The following is a 16,587-nucleotide window of genomic DNA, read 5'->3' as shown; positions in this document are numbered from 1 at the left end:
CAGTGAACTGAAGCCAAACTCCTCCTAGGAGACTAAATGCAGAAAAGGAATTGATTTTGTTGGGTTTCTCACTAACATTAATTACCATTCTTTGATGTGCCTCAGATGCTCCTTGACAGTGAGATGATCTACTTGTGGCAAAAAGCCATTCATTTCCATCTGTAATGAAGCTTGTCTTTGTCCTGGTTAAATACAGACTGGTTACGAGGGTCACATTATTTGAAAATGTGTTACCTGCCTTCAAGAGACAGTTATTGATATGAAGTGATCTTTCTTTTTTCCTCAGAAGACAGTTTGATAAATTTCAGGCATATATTTAGAGCACTTGTTGGCTTCTAATGGAATGAACTGGGGACAAAAATTATGGCTTGGACTTCTATTATAGGATGTTAAGGGAACTAGTAGGTACATAATATATGAGTTTCATAAGATGAGCAAGCTGTGTCTTATCCATAATTGTACTTATGATAATAGTGCCTGGCATATAACAGGCACTCAAAAAATATTGGTGGGGCTTCCCTGGTGGCACAGTGGTTGAGAGTCCGCCTGCCGATGCAGGGGACACGGGTTCGTGTGGTCCGGGAAGATCCCACATGCCGCGGAGCGGCTGGGCTCGTGAGCCATGGCCGCTGAGCCTGCGCGTCCGGAGCCTGTGCTCCGCAACGGGAGAGGCCACAACAGTGAGAGGCCCGCGTATCGCAAAAAAACCCCAAACAAACAAACAGAAAAAATATTGGTGAACAAATAGATTACAAGATAAAATAAAACAAAATTCTGAAGCAGTCCAAATTCTAAGTCATATTTAATCTGGTGAAAAATTAATTGAAACTCAATCCTCTTTGAAATTCAGTACAACATGGGAAAAATAAACAGGTCACATAGCTAGAAGATCAGTAAGTTGAACCCAGGTACGTTTGATTCCAGAGTCTACTCTTTTTTGTCTTTCATTCACTTTGTCAGCACAGCAGATTTTATGCCTGAGGGGCATGGACTCCAGGAATAAACTCTTGGGTTAAATTCCAGGATTCCACCACTCGCTACCATGTGACTTTGGAGGAGCTGCTTAAACTCTCTGTGTTTCAGTTTCAGCAACTGGAAACTGGGACTATTATGTGACAACTTAAAAACATATTTTTTAGGTGATTAAAAGAGTTCCTGACCATAGAAAAGTCTACACATTTTCTTGTTAAATAAGTTCCAAAAACAAGTGCAATTTTTAGTCAAAACAAAAAAATTCAACAAAAGCAACCAGTGTTTTAAACAAAGGTCATTTTTATCAGAAGTTACCCCATATGTATTTTATTAGATCATACTCTGAATCAATGTCAAAGCCAAGAATATAGAGAAGACTTCATGATACCTGTAGCCTTATTTATAAACATGCTGGAAATGTTAGAGGGCTTTAGTATACATGGATACACCTTGTCATGAATTCCATCCGTTCTGATGATAGCTTATTTCAATTACTTTAGAGTTCCCTGGGGTGGTTCTCTACCTTCTTTGCACACTCTTAATTCCAATATAGTTCTCTACCACACTTCTTTGATATGGATGGTTTCCTGAGTAGAGCAAAATTTGAGTGCAGTCATATTATTTCCACAAATATTTGTTGGTTTTGCAAAGCATTTTAAAATTGAAACCGGGTATTCCTATATATAGGGTTCAGTTATCACCAGAAATTTCTCATTGGTTACTCTTCTCTGCTTCTTCCAGCCTTTCTTCGGCTCCTCTTATCCTCAAGACGCCACTCAGATTTTCCAACTTCTCTGTTTTAGCCACTTGCCTGTTCCCATAGTTTCTATGCCGAATAATTTAGATCTCTGTCCCTTACTTGACTTTGGACCTTACTTTGCATTTTTGAAGATTGATTATTGTACTCACATAAGGCAAGGGCAATGTGCTTTGAATTCTACACTTTATATCTGCAGAGGGTTTGACATTTCATTCTTTCTTTAGTTTCAAGCAACCCAGGCTGGCTCTGCTTAATTAAATGAATGGAATTTACTGGAAAGATATGAACTAGTTCCATTTAAAAAAAAATTACAAAATCAAGTCTCCAATAGGACAGGATCTGGGAAGTCGGGACTAATGGAGAGTCTCAGCTATCTTCTGTTTTCTATCTCTCCTCCAGGCTCACAGTCCATGGAGAGGATATTTGTCCTAGTTTACAAGAAGTATTCATTTATCTCCTGAGAGAAGTACACAGTCTTTGACAGTTCCACCTGGATTGTATCTAATGAGGAAAGTGTGGTTCCCCAGATAAAATCAGAGTTTTCTTATTAGAAGGTGGAGAAATGGAAGCCGGGCAAAAAAGCTGATATGTGCTACACTCTGAGTTTAGTTACTTAACACAAACCATTAACATTAGGTCACATTATGTTGAATATATTAAAATATGACATTTACTATAATAAAAAATGTATATAGGTTGAATAGATTCAAAATAACTTTTGATTTTTATGGCTCAGGTTTTCTATAAGCCAAACTGAATTTTCTGGAATAAGTACGGGAAAAAAACAAAGATTGCTAAGGAAAAAAAAATTCAATATAGCAAATTTACTCTAGATACTTAAAAGCATTAGGACATTTTAAAAACAGCCATTTTCATTATGTCACATTATTCCTGAGATTCAAATAATAAAAGACCAAAATATTTGAGGATTATCATCTGTAAAAAGGAAAGATAACAATCCCATTTTTTTTCCCTAGTTTTCTAGTGGAATTGTTATGATGAGACTATCATCCATTTTAAATGATTTCAACTACTTTCCATGGACTGAAAAAACAAAAAACCAAAAATACAACATAGCATATATATTTTCCCAAAGGCATAAATTAGAGGAGGCTTCATCTAAACATCTGCTGTCTGGTTTATTTTCTGCCTTGACCTAACAAGTAGGTATGAGATTGTTAACTGATTTGGAATGTATATAGTTACCATCTACCATTCCCAAATGACTGCAGTATCAATGCTTAGCTGCCATTTCATTGTAGCTTAATGTTTCCACTAATTCAATTAATGAGAAAGTGGTATGTGCTAATCTAAGAGATACAAAGATAAAATACCTATTTTTCCCCAAGGAGTTTATAATTTAACAAAAATATACAATAAACAAAAATGGCAATATAACATAAGAAATATTCTAATGGGTTGTATAGGTTAAAAGAAAAAAATGTTTATGTATACTTTTTTTTTACTGGGTACTTGGGGGAAGAGAACAAAGTTCTATGAGGCAGAGCTGAGGATAATTTTTAAGAGATTAGACTGGGGATTGGTTAACATGAGATCAATATAAAATTTTTGCCTATAAAATTAAGCTCAAAGTGATTATTTACACTAAATAATTAAGATAACTCATTGCTCAAAATCTTTGAGTATTTAATCAGAGCTTCACTGTGTATAGGACTTTCTGAAGGAGCGAATACTAAAACAACTGCTTAGTAGGACTAATGATAAGTAATGTGTCTAATTTTAGGATTAGCATTTTAGAAAATAAAAACACATCCAGTTAAATCTGAATTTCAGATATATGATGAATAATTGATTTAGTATAACCATGTGCCATGTAATACTTGGGACATATTTATACTAAAAAATATTCCTAGTTATATTTGAAATGCAAATTTAAGTAGGTATTTTCTAGTATATCTAGCGATCGTAGCCAGGCTAAAAAAAAAAAAAAGGAATAGCTTTGAGATGTGAAAATGAAGCAAAGACTGAGAGGAAATGGTAACCAATGTGTATATCTCGGTGGGGGTTGGGGAAGTATTACGTAGCCAAGAGATGTTTTTCATCAAAGCAGTATTATTATCTGAAGACATTATGATTTTTTAGTTACTTAAGTACAATGGGATATTTTATGCCACGCTTTATATAAATACCCTCTGTCTCTGAGAAACTTCAGGAAAAGTGACTTTCTGTCTATAGGTTTGAAAAAACATCCCAACTACGGCTTGGCATTAATCAAAATCCAAACTAACATAAATACCAAATTCTTCTATGACTCTATTGATTGTTTAGTCTTGGAAAGATTGCATTGTTTTATGTGGACTAAAATTCTGGTTGCATTAATTGTAAAACAGTTATGACCTTAGGAATCATATTATAATTCTCATAGAGCTTGAAATTGATAATCAAAATCCTAAAAGTTTTTTTTTTTTGATATATTTTGGAAAGTTCATAGACTTGTCATCCTGGTCAGAACAGATTTACTCTTGTACATGATTCCTTAATTTAAACAAGCTTTATACTGATGTCTTCAGTAATGAAATGAATGCAAGGAACTAACAGAAACTCTTCTGTGGTACTTTAATCTATATAGTGTCATTCCTTTAGATAGAAATCATAACCTAAGAGACTCCCTCTGATATCCTGAAAATTAATCTGTGCATGGACTCTATGAGCAAAAAGGACTGCAGAAAAATAACCATTACATTTGTTTCACCCAATTCTTAACTGAGGGCCTCTTAAAAATCAGGAAAGACTGAAAACATTGTTTTTGTATAAGATTTCTTCTTAAGGGGCGGGAGCCTCCATTTATACATTCTGTTTAGGTAAAGCAGTTCACTTCTACTCGCTTATGTTTAGTCCTTAACAATAGTATGGAAGAATGTAAAGGTCATTTTTTATGCCTTGAAAACTGCTGCATAAGATGAAAATATGAAACCATAGAGCATATGAAACATTTTCATAGAAAATATGAAAAAAAAACTTTCATAGAAAAATATGAGTATGTAGAATAAGATCTCCTTGCTATCATTTTTATGTATTTCTAAATAGTTCCTTATATGCTATTTTAAATCAATACAATAATCACTATAAATGACATACCTCCAAATTCACTTCAAAAAACCTTTAGCAAAACAATTATATTACAGTCACCATTGAAAGCAGTAATTATTTTGTTTTTCTTCCATAATTCTTTTAAAGAGAGTATGAGAGAAAGCCAAAGGAAATAAAATCATAAAACAACTTAGAGCCATGGCATTTTTGAACTAAAAAGAAACTCATGAATGATCCTTCCAGTTCTTCATTCAAAAACATATATTGAGTCCTGTCATAGTCAGCTTGAGCTGCTACAGAAAAATACCATAGACTGAGTAACTTTAACAGCAGGCATTTATTGCTCACAGTTCTGGAGGCTGGGGAATCCAAGATCAAGGTGCTGGCAGATTTGATTCTTGGTGAGGGCTCTCTTTCTGTCTTACAAATGGCTGCCATCTTGCTCTGTGCTCACATGACTTCTCAGTGAGCATGTAGAGAGAGACAATAAGATGTCTGGTCTCTTCCTACGAGAGCGCTAGTCCTATTATGAGGATCTCTCCTTATAACCTCATCTAAAATTAATTATCGCCCAAAGGACCTACCTCCACATACTATCACATTGTGGGATAGGGCTTCAATATATATATTTGGGGGGGACTTAGACATTCAGTCCATAATAGATGCCCACATAAGCAAGGAATTATTCTGTATACTAGATATACAGTACTAAACAGATCAGATAAAAAATTCAGTCCTCTACATACTGTATGATTTCAATTACATGACATTTGGGGAAAGACAAAATTGTAACAGTGATAAAACAATCCCAGTGGTTGCCAGGGCTTTGGAGACAGAGGATTGAATTGGTGAAGCACAGGGAATTTTTTAGAGTGGTGAGACTGTTCCATATGATACCGTGATAGTGGATACATGACATTATGCATTTGCCAAAACCCATAGAAATTTGCAGTACAAGGAGTAAATCTTAATGCGTATAAGTTAAAACAAAATCATTTAAGACATTGAGATTTCTCGAATAGAATGTGGAATGTGACCAAATAATCCAACTGTATTACGTATTTATGAAACAATCTCACTGTAGAAATTGGAGGGGAGAACAACTACTGACCCAAGTACATTTAGAAATGACTGAAGTCTGTAAGAATAAAGGCAAAAGAAACTTTACACAAGTACTGTTCTCTAGTTGATGAAATAGTTTCCCGTGGAAGTATGAGTTAACAATTGTGATATGGTATACCTGTATACCAGAACTGAACAATTAAATAAATGGATGCCAGAGATTGAGGGGCAGGTTTCTCACTGTTGTAATGGAAGTTTACAGATTAGCATTGGGAAGAGGCTAGAATAATCTATGTGGTAACATATTAGAGAATGCTCCAGTAAGAAGCAGCAAGCTTTACACCCAGATTGTGTTTCTAATACCACTATGCAATAAAAGGAACCACTGTTTCTTAAAGAAGTTGTTGATTCTAAGACTGAGATGGAAGAAATACAAAATGAGCCTGAAACATCTTGTATTGCCCGAAAGCAAAGAAATACTTTTTCTAAAAAATTGGTAGTATGTTCAAGGGAAGCAGAAGCCAACTAAAAGAGCTACCAATGACAAAAGCTGAGTTAAATAAATAAAGTATTGGATTATAACCCAAAGCATAAAATAAATATCAATGGATCTATGTAGGTATAAATAAGTAATTGAGTAAATAAATAAATGGAGGGGATAGGTGTAGATAAATCTCCTGAGTAGAAGAATCCCAAATAATTTTTGTAGATACTCCACTCTGAAGGAGGTGGAACATAACTCCTTACTCTGTAAATGAGGGCCCTGCACAATGACTTCTTTCTGAAGTGTACAGTATGGAAAGGAAGAAAAAAAGTAACTTTGCAATGGAGAAACCTAACAAATGCTACTTCGACCAGCTGATCAAGGTCAACATCAACAGTGATACGTCATGTTAGTAGTATCTACCCATCATATGATATGATGGGAATAGCTTTTTACCTGTGATCCTCCTTTCCAAATCCATAAGCCTAGTCCAATCAAGAGAAAGATATCAGAAATCTCAACTGAGGGCTATGCAACCAAATACTTTACCAGTATTCCTCAAAAATGTTAAGATTATCAGAGACAAGGAAAGTTTGAGAAACTGTCATAGCCAAGAGGAGCCGAAGGAGACATGAGGGGCTAAATGTAATGTGATATTCTGGGTGAGATCTGGAACAGAAAAAGATCATTAGGTAAAAACTAAGACAATTAGAATAAAGTGTGGATTTTAGTTAATAATATGTATTAATATTGATTCATTAATTGTAACAGATGTACCATATTAATGTTTAATGTTAATAGTAGGAAAATTGGTTGAGGGGTATATGGATGGCTTCTGTACTTACTATCTTTAAAATTTTTCTGTAAACCTTAACTGTTCTAAAAAACAGAATTTATGTTTTTTTTAATTTCCGCGCTTGTGAAGGTTATATATTTGTGGAAAGAGATAGAAACATAAATAAAAGTAAAATATATGATATGAGAGTTGGTGATAAATCCTATAAAGAAAAATAGTGTGACAAGGAACGGAAAATATTGGCCAGAGTGGCAGTGAAGGATTTGTCTCATTGCTTATCCACAGATCTCTGTGGGGATAGAGCCAGGGGTTGAGTGATGACCTGGATATAACAGGCTTCTAGTACTGAATGATGTAAATAAGATAAGAGGAATGGTAAGTCCTGGGAAATCTCAAGGTAACTATTATTAGTGACACTCTAGAAGGGGAAGGAGAAGTAAAAGTCTTTACCAGGAAAATACAGAGTCGTCTGGGCACTCCTTCATTCCAGTTGACAATGTGGAACCAAGGGAAGAGGTGATTTGGAGCGTGTAGAGGGTTGAGACTCTTATTTTAAATGGAGAAGATCAGTGCAATTTGCTTCTTTTATAGATGAGAAATCTGAGACTGAAGAACTCAAAATAATCATCTCTTGCTCCCATACCACGATAGTTACAAATTTTGGACCAGCACCCCAAGTTTCTAGATTTCTAAACCAAAACACTTTCTTGTACCCCAAATGCTTCCCCTTGTTGATGATGGTGAAATACACCAGAGGCATTTGCCCTTTGAGAATATTCAAATAAGGGAAATAAATATAAATACTTATAATAAATAAATATAAAATAAATACATTTGTTATGGCATAAATGATCAATAAGATCATACTTTGATTTATGTATTTTACTTGGGTTTCTGTTTTGAATATTAATTATTGAGAACATTTTTGGTCTGAAGTGGTAAATACAGCCCTGACTTCAACTTACGAGTCTCAACTTGTGGAGTTAGCCAATTTAATTTTTGCTTCCTAGAATTTAACTTTTGCTTCCTAGACAGCTCAGATTCCATTTAGATTGGCTTATTGGTATTTAAAATTATCTTCTCCATATATGTTAGGTTCTGCCATCCTTATGTAATAGCCACTTGAATATAAATAAACTCAAAAGTAAATAGAAGTTAGCTGATTCAGATATCAAATGAAAATCATTTAATTGGGATATAGCCAAGATTTAAAAAACATATTGAGAACCTATTTTATGGTTGAGATTGAGTTGTATTCACACATGGCACCACTTTGATCCTTAGCACAATACTTTACCCATAGTAAACATTGAATTAGTATCTATTGTAGGAATGAATTGATTTTCTATAACATGTCCTTGTTCTGAAGCCTATTATGTGATAAATAAACCAATCCATTTTGTCAGTTCTAGAGTTCTTTTAGCAAGATGAGTTCCCAAGGGAAAAGTAGAGATGAGTGTGTATATATAACATTTCTGTAAGTATGTTTTATTTTAAATTAGAAAAAGAGAAGGAAATAAAAAAACTTTGGTATGAAAGAAGTCAAAATGAATAGAAGGAAACTGAATGAGGAAGCTTGAAGAATTGAATTATTTGTTTAGATAAGAATAAAGCAGAAGAAAAATATCTGCACCAGCTTTCCTGGTTTTGAAAATGCCGTGTAGTGAAATTTACTTAATATTTTATAATGGGCTAAATCTACAATCTTAGATTTATTATTCTGAACATCATTTTCAATTGAATGGAGTATGAGGTGTAATAGGTATAAAGAAAAAATTATAGAATAGTTTAAAATGCAAGTGAAGTTGCCAGGAAAGTTATGCTTTGTGAGTTGTGTGTATGTGTGCTTTCTTATTCATGCTGTATTCACTACTTACCTTGTGTCTGAATTTCCTCTAAAAATAGACTGCCAAAGATCAACTTTCTGTCAAATTTGCAGTCTAGTTTTATGTGACTCAAGTTTTATTGAATATTCATGACAACTTAATAATTAACAAGATATATTTAGAAATCTGTTTTCCTTTTATTTAGATATTCCTTACACACTTATTCCTATAATCCATGAAGAAGAAAGCTAAGCTTTTATTACACAGAGTCATGAGGCATGATTAATAACATAGTTGACAATATCAGCATTCAGAAGGTTTCAAATATCTTGAAGAAAAATATTGAACATCTCTTCCCCCAACCCCCCTACCCACAAACAAATGTTAAACAAAAACACACATATAATATTAGATGGGGGAAATTTGGCTTGACAGAAATCCATAGTAATAAAGCACAGGCTTTTAGATGATGATAACCTCAGTAAATATTGACAGTGTGAAATGATTCTGAAAACTCCTAATAAAACCTTGGGATGAATAGAATAAACAGAGCAAAAAAGAGGAATATCCCATTGTGCTTCATGCTAATGGACACAGTGTCTAATTTTTTATAAGAGCTCTTTAAAAAGGATGTTGATCAACCAAACTGCTAAGAAAACTGGAGACGTTCTAGTAAAGAATATCTTTCATTTAGAGGATATTTAGAGGCTAAAACCGTTCTTCAAATCATGGCTGTGTGTTAAGAGAAATTAAATTTTATTAACTACTAAAGCAAATGATGGGATACAACAAGAAATTTGGCTTCAACTTAAGAACTTTATGTCATTTTGTTAGTCTTCGGATGGTATAGTTTGCAATACAAATTAATGAGATCCATCACTTAAAGAAGACTCACTGTTAAAAATATTTTCGAGAGTATCTTACTCTGAACAACCCTATATCAACTCGAGCCTTCATGGCTTTTTATACGACTCCTCGCAACAATTGCCTTTATCCCCATGCTCTGAGGAGTATATTCCTGAGTGTCCTCATTTATTTTCAAGAGCAATACATGCAGTCTATTCAGTCCTAATGTTTTCTCTTGTTTTGGTGGATCAAGTGACCAACTGAATATGGGGCTAATTAAAAAAGCACAATGTATGGACCCCAGGACTAGATTATCAAACCAATGGTAGCATTAAGTATACTTAGTATTGGAAGGCAGATTTTAAATTTTAATTAGAAGCAGAGGCTATGGTACCTCTGTTTTCTGACAATTGTCTAAGCTACAATTAAAATAAAAAGTCATTTTACACACGCCTCTTAATAAAAATGTTTGCTGGTCAACACTACCTCCAATTGCTGTATCCCGCTGTTATGAAAATTGAATGTTGTTGTACATGCAGTTTGTCCCAAAGTTTATAATTGTCACCATTTCATCACGGCTGATTATAAACTGCTTGTTGTGCCTAACAGCAAAGTGCAAGGATGACACTAATTAGAGCATTACTTTTAGGGTAGAAACAAGGAAAGAAATCATTGTAATGTAAGGCACAACACACGTTTGGTAGCAGAGGGTCATTTCACATTCCTAACAGATGCTGTTTTTTTCTGAATTTCTTAATGCAAGTGAACAGTCCTTTGAAAGTTGTTGCTAGGTTGGAAAAGAAAAGAGGCCTTAAAATAAATCTCTGTGTTATTCAGTAAACCTAAATTCAGCTATGGAAATATAGAAGACTCATCTACATGTTTTACATAACAAAACAACTGCAGCATCAATATGTATGTATATGTATAAAGAGATAGATAGGTAGATAGATATAGAGTCACAAACCTTTCATATATTGAATAAGCAGACCACAAGAAATAATAATAAAATAATATAAGTTAAAACCAAGGCAATAGAGAGACGTGGAAGTGAGGATTAAAAACATATTTGCAGAGATTATGTTGGGAAAAGCAGTTCTAAAGATAGAAATCTGGAAATTACTTCCTTTGGGAAAAGTACTTAGCACGTTTTGCAAAATATAATAATTCTCTAACTTTTTAATCAAAAGAATTTTCTCTTTTAGCTGACAAAGAATTGTGAGGACTACTGTTTCCAGTTCCTAACCAAGGCACAGTGAATTTAATGATTGTCATTCCAATGTAGTGTGATTTTTTTTTTCCTCTGAGAAAAACTGAAATTCTAGGTGTCAACACATCATCAAGTCTGCCTTGCAGGAAACTAGGTGCTGGCCTGAGCTATGCAATAAATAAACAGCTGCCATATTCAATTGGTTCTTAAGAGAACCAAAAGAAGACTTTACAAATAAAGATGGCCATGCATGTAAGTGGCATCATGAACATAGGGCTATTCACATGAAAAATGGAATCAGAAGCATAAAGGAAAGAACTTTTCCTGGTTTAGAAAAAGGACTGAAATTTCTATCTTTGCATGATACCCAGAAATTTATCCTCAGTCGGTCATTAGCTTCTGTAATAATATAAGAATGAAATAAGGGCTTCCCTGGTGGCACAGTAGTTGAGAGCCTGCCTGCCGATGCAGGGGACACGGGTTCGTGCCCCCGGTCCGGGAAGATCCTACATGCCGCGGAGCGGTTGGGCCCGTGAGCCATGGCCGCTGAGCCTGCGCGTCCGGAGCCTGTGCTTTGCGACGGGAGAGGCCACAACAGTGAGAGGCCCGCGTACCGCGAAAAAAAAAAAAAAAAAAAGAATGAAATAATTTGGTAGACAGAAAAATACAGCCCAAATATTTCGTGCCTTCTGCAATGAAGAGGTGGATTCAATTTCCCCATGTCGAGTTGGGACTGGCCTTGTGATTTGCTTTAACCAACAGACTATGGCAAAGTGGTATTATGGATCCAATAGTCTAGACCTCAGTTGGTCTAGCATTCAGTTTCATCCTTTTTGGATGTTGCTGTGAGGCACCATATAAAGAAGTTGGTCTAGAATACTGGAGGGTGAAAGGCATGAGGAAGGGACTTGGGTTTCCCTGGTCATCAGCCAGATCAATGCCAGACAAGTCATTGATGCCATCTTGGGTCTTCTAGTCCAGCCAGCTCTTGAGCAGTATGTAGTCACGTGTGTGAGCACAGACAAAATCAGCAGAGAAGCCATCACGCTAAGGAACGAAATACAAAATAATAAAATGTTGTTTTAAGCCACAAGTTTATTACACAGCAATAGATAATTGAAATATAAATGGTTTATAAGATTAAGTTAGAGGTCATTTCAGAATTCTTTGAAAGTGGCTTGTCAGAAAATTATAACAATATCAGTAATAACAATTTCTCTTTTTTAATAGATATACATTTGATGGACAAAGTTAGATGTGTTGTTTTCTGAGCACACCCAATATGTACTAGTTTGTTGATGCCGGAAAACTGATAATAATAGCAACTGCATTTTTCATTTATTTGCTTTTATTGTATAGATTAACACAGTAAAATTGACCTTTATTTTGGTGAGCAGTTCTATACATTTTAACACATGAACAGAAAAAATCAGGCAGTCACCACAAAAATCAGGATACAGAACAGTTCCATTACCTCCCAAATGTCCTTTCTGCTATCCTTTTATACTTAAAACCCCATTCTTTCCCCCTGGAAATCACTGATTTATTTTCAGTTACTATAATTTTGTGTTTTCAAGAATGTCATTTAAATGGACTCATACTCTGTATAAGCTTTTGAGGCAGATTTCTTCCATATTCTGCATGATATTCATCTTTAAGCTCCATCCAAGTTTCTATGTGTAACAGTCATTCCTTTTTATTCCATTGTATGCATGTACCACAATTTCTTTATCCTTGTACTTTATTAATAACATTTGTGTTATTCCAGTTTTTGATGCTTATGAAAGAGTAGCTATAAGCCTTTGTGTACAGGATGTTCAGTTAACATTAGTTTTTATTTCTCTATGATACATACCCAGGAATGAATTGCTAGGTCATACAGTAAGTGTATTTTTAACTTAATAAGAAACTTCCAAACCATTTTCCAAATTACTTGCGCCATTATCCATTCCCACCAGCAATGTGAGAGAATTCTCAGTGCTTTGCATCCTTGCCAGGATTTGCTATAGTCAATATTATTTCATTTTAGCTATTATAGTCAGTATATAGTGGAATCTAATCATGGTTTTAATTTGTATTACCCTATGGCCAATGATGTTTAACATCATTCATGTGCTCATTTGCCTACGTATACTTTCTTTGGTGATTCAGAAACTTTGAGGAATTTCTTCTTGGGTTTTTTGGGGTTTTTTTTCTTCCTTACGTTAGTACTATAGTAAAGCTGCAATGGAGAACACTGCTAGAAGAGCGTGATAACCAGCTTCAAAGATTTCTCCAAAGCCCCCCACCATCTGCTAGTCACACTTTTGGGTGGTTACCTCATAATGTACAATGCATATTGGTTTGTATGACCAGTAGCTATAGTTTGCTGACCCCTCATCTTTTTGATTGTTTCCATCTGCACTTGAACAGAAGTTTATTCTGCTTTTGCTGGAGTGTCCTATAAATGTCAATTAAGTCTAATTAATCCATAGTGTTGTTACACTGTTCTATATCCTTGCTGATCTTATGTCTACCAGTTCCCTATAATACTGAGAGGAAAGTGTTGAAGTTTTCTCCTATAATTTTTATTCGAGATGTTTCCTGTTTCGTAAGGTAGGATTGTATTGCTATAAACTTCCCTCTTAGAACTGCTTTTGCTGCATCCCATAGATTTTGGGTTGTCGTGCCTCCATTGTCATTTGTTTCTAGATATTTTTTTATTTCCTCTTTGATTTCTTCAGCGATCACTTCGTTATTAAGTAGTGCATTGTTTAGCCTCCATGTGTTTGTATTTTTTACAGATCTTTTCCTGTAATTGATATCTAGCCTCATAGCGTTGTGGTCGGAAAAGATACTTGATACAATTTCAATTTTCTTAAATTTACCAAGGCTTGATTTGTGACCCAAGATATGATCTATCCTGGAGAATGTTCCATGAGCACTTGAGAAAAATGTGTATTCTGTTGTTTTTGCATGGAATGTCCTATAAATATCAGTTAAGTCCATCTTGTTTAATGTATCATTTAAAGCTTGTGTCTCCTTATTTATTTTAATTTTGGATGATCTGTCCATTGGTGAAAGTGGGGTGTTAAAGTCCCCTACTATGAATGTGTTACTGTTGATTTCCCCTTTTATGGCTGTTAGTATTTGCCTTATGTATTGAGGTGCTTCTATGTTGGGTGCATAAATATTTACAATTGTTATATCTTCTTCTTGGATCGATCCCTTGATCATTATGTAGTGTCCTTCTTTGTCTCTTCTAATAGTCTTTATTTTAAAGTCTATTTTGTCTGATATGAGAATTGCTACTCCAGCTTTCTTTGGGTTTCCATTTGCGTGGAATATCTTTTTCCATCCCCTCACTTTCCGTCTGTATGTGTCTCTAGGTCTGAAGTGGGTCTGTTGTAGACAGCATATATATGGGTCTTGTTTTTGTATCCATTCAGCCAATCTGTGTCTTTTGGTGGGAGCATTTAGTCCATTTACATTTAAGATAATTATCGATATGTATGTTCCTATTCCCATTTTCTTAATTGTTTTGGGTTAGTTATTGTAGGTCTTTTCCTTCTCTTGTGTTTCTTGCCTAGAGAAGTTCCTTTAGCATTTGTTGTAAAGCTGGTTTGGTGGTGCTGAACTCTCTCAGCTTTTGCTTGTCTGTAAATGTTTTAATTTCTCCATCAAATCTGAATGAGATCCTTGCTGGGTAGAGTAATCTTGGTTGCAGGTTTTTCTCCTTCATCACTTTAAATACGTCCTGCCAGTCCCTTCTGGCTTGCAGAGTTTCTGCTGAAAGATCAGCTGTTAACCTTATGGGGATTCCCTTGTGTGTTATTTGTTGTTTTTCCCTTGCTGCTTTTAATATGTTTCCTTTGTATTTAATTTTTGACAGTTTGATTAATATGTGTCTTGGCGTGTTTCTCCTTGTATTTATCCTGTATGGGACTCTCTGTGCTTCCTGGACTTGATTAACTGTTTCCTCTCCCATATTAGGGAAGTTTTCAACTATAATCTCTTCAAATATTTTCTCAGTCCCTTTCTTTTTCTCTTCTTCTTCTGGAACCCCTATAATTCGAATGTTGGTGCGTTTGATGCTGTCCCAGATGTCTCTGAGACTGTCCTCAGTTCTTTTCATTCTTTTTTCTTTATTCTGCTCTGCAGTAGTTATTTCCACTATTTTATCTTCCAGGTCACTTATCCGTTCTTCTGCCTCAGTTATTCTGCTATTGATCCCATCTAGAGTATTTTTAATTTCATTTATTGTGTTGTTCATCATTGTTTGTTTCATCTTTAGTTCTTCTAGGTCCTTGTTAAATGTTTCATGCATTTTCTCTATTCTATTTCCAAGATTTTGGGTCATCTTTTCTATCATTATTCTGAATTCTTTTTCAGGTAGATTGCCTATTTCCTCTTCATTTGTTAGGTCTGGTGGGTTTTTATCTTGCTCCTTCATCTGCCTTGTGTTTTTCTGTCTTCTCATTTTGCTTATCTTACTGTGTTTGGGGTCTCCTTTTTGCAGGCTGCAGGTTCGTATTTCCCGTTGTTTTTGGTGTCTGTCCCCAGTGGCTAAGGTTGATTCAGTGGGTTGTGTAGGCTTCCTGGTGGAGGGGACTAGTGCCTGTGTTGTGGTGGATGAGGCTGGATCTTGTCTTTCTGGTGGGCAGGTCCAAGTCTGGTGGTGTGTTTTGGGGTGTCTGTGGACTTACTATGGTTTTAGGCAGCCTCTCTGCTAATGGGTGGGGTTGTGTTCCTGTCTTGCTAGTTGTTTGGCATAGGATGTCCAGCACTATAGCTTGCTGGTCGTTGAGTGAAGCTGGGTGCTGGTGTTGAGATGGAGATCTCTGGGAGATTTTCACTGTTTGATATTATGTGGAGCTGGGAGGTCTCTTGTGGACCAGTGTCCTGAAGTTGGCTCTCCCTCCTCAGAGGCACAGCACTGACTCCTGGCTGCTACACCAAGAGCCTTTCATCCACACGGCTCAGAATAAAAGGGAGGAAGAAGTAGAAAGAAAGAATTAGTTGAAGTAGAAAGAGAGAAAGAAAGAAAGAAAGAAAGGGAGGGAAGGAGGGAGGGAGGATAGAAGTATGGAGGGAAGGAAGGTAAAAAGAAAGGAGATAAAGTAAAATAAAATAAAGTAAGATAAAATATAATAAAGTTATTAAAATAAAAAATAATTATTAAGAGAAGAAAAACAAAACCGCACGGATAGAACCCTAGGACAAATGGTGGAAGCAAAGCTATACAGACAAAATCTCACACAGAAGCATACACATACACACTCACAAAAAGAGGAAAAGGGGAAAAAATCATAAATCTTGCTCTCGAAGTCCACCTCCTTAATTTGGGATGATTCGTTGTCTATTCATGTATTCCACAGCTGCAGGGTACATCACGTTGATTGTGGAGCTTTAATCCACTGCTCCTGAGGCTGCTGGGAGAGATTTCCCTTTCTCTTCTTTGTTCCCACAGCTCCCCGGGGCTCAGCTTTGGATTTGGCCTCCGCCTCTGCGTGTAGGTCGCCGGAGGGCGTCTGTTCTTCGCTCAGACAGGATGGGGTTAAAGGAGCCGCTGATGCGGGGGCTCTGGCTCACTCAGGCCGG

This window comes from Delphinapterus leucas, chromosome 3 (genome assembly GCF_059928025.1).
Source record: "Delphinapterus leucas isolate spDelLeu-1000000601 "Yukka" chromosome 3, BTC_Dleu_Yukka2, whole genome shotgun sequence".
Taxonomy (NCBI): Eukaryota; Metazoa; Chordata; class Mammalia; order Artiodactyla; family Monodontidae; genus Delphinapterus; species Delphinapterus leucas.
This window is presented reverse-complemented; position numbering follows the sequence as displayed.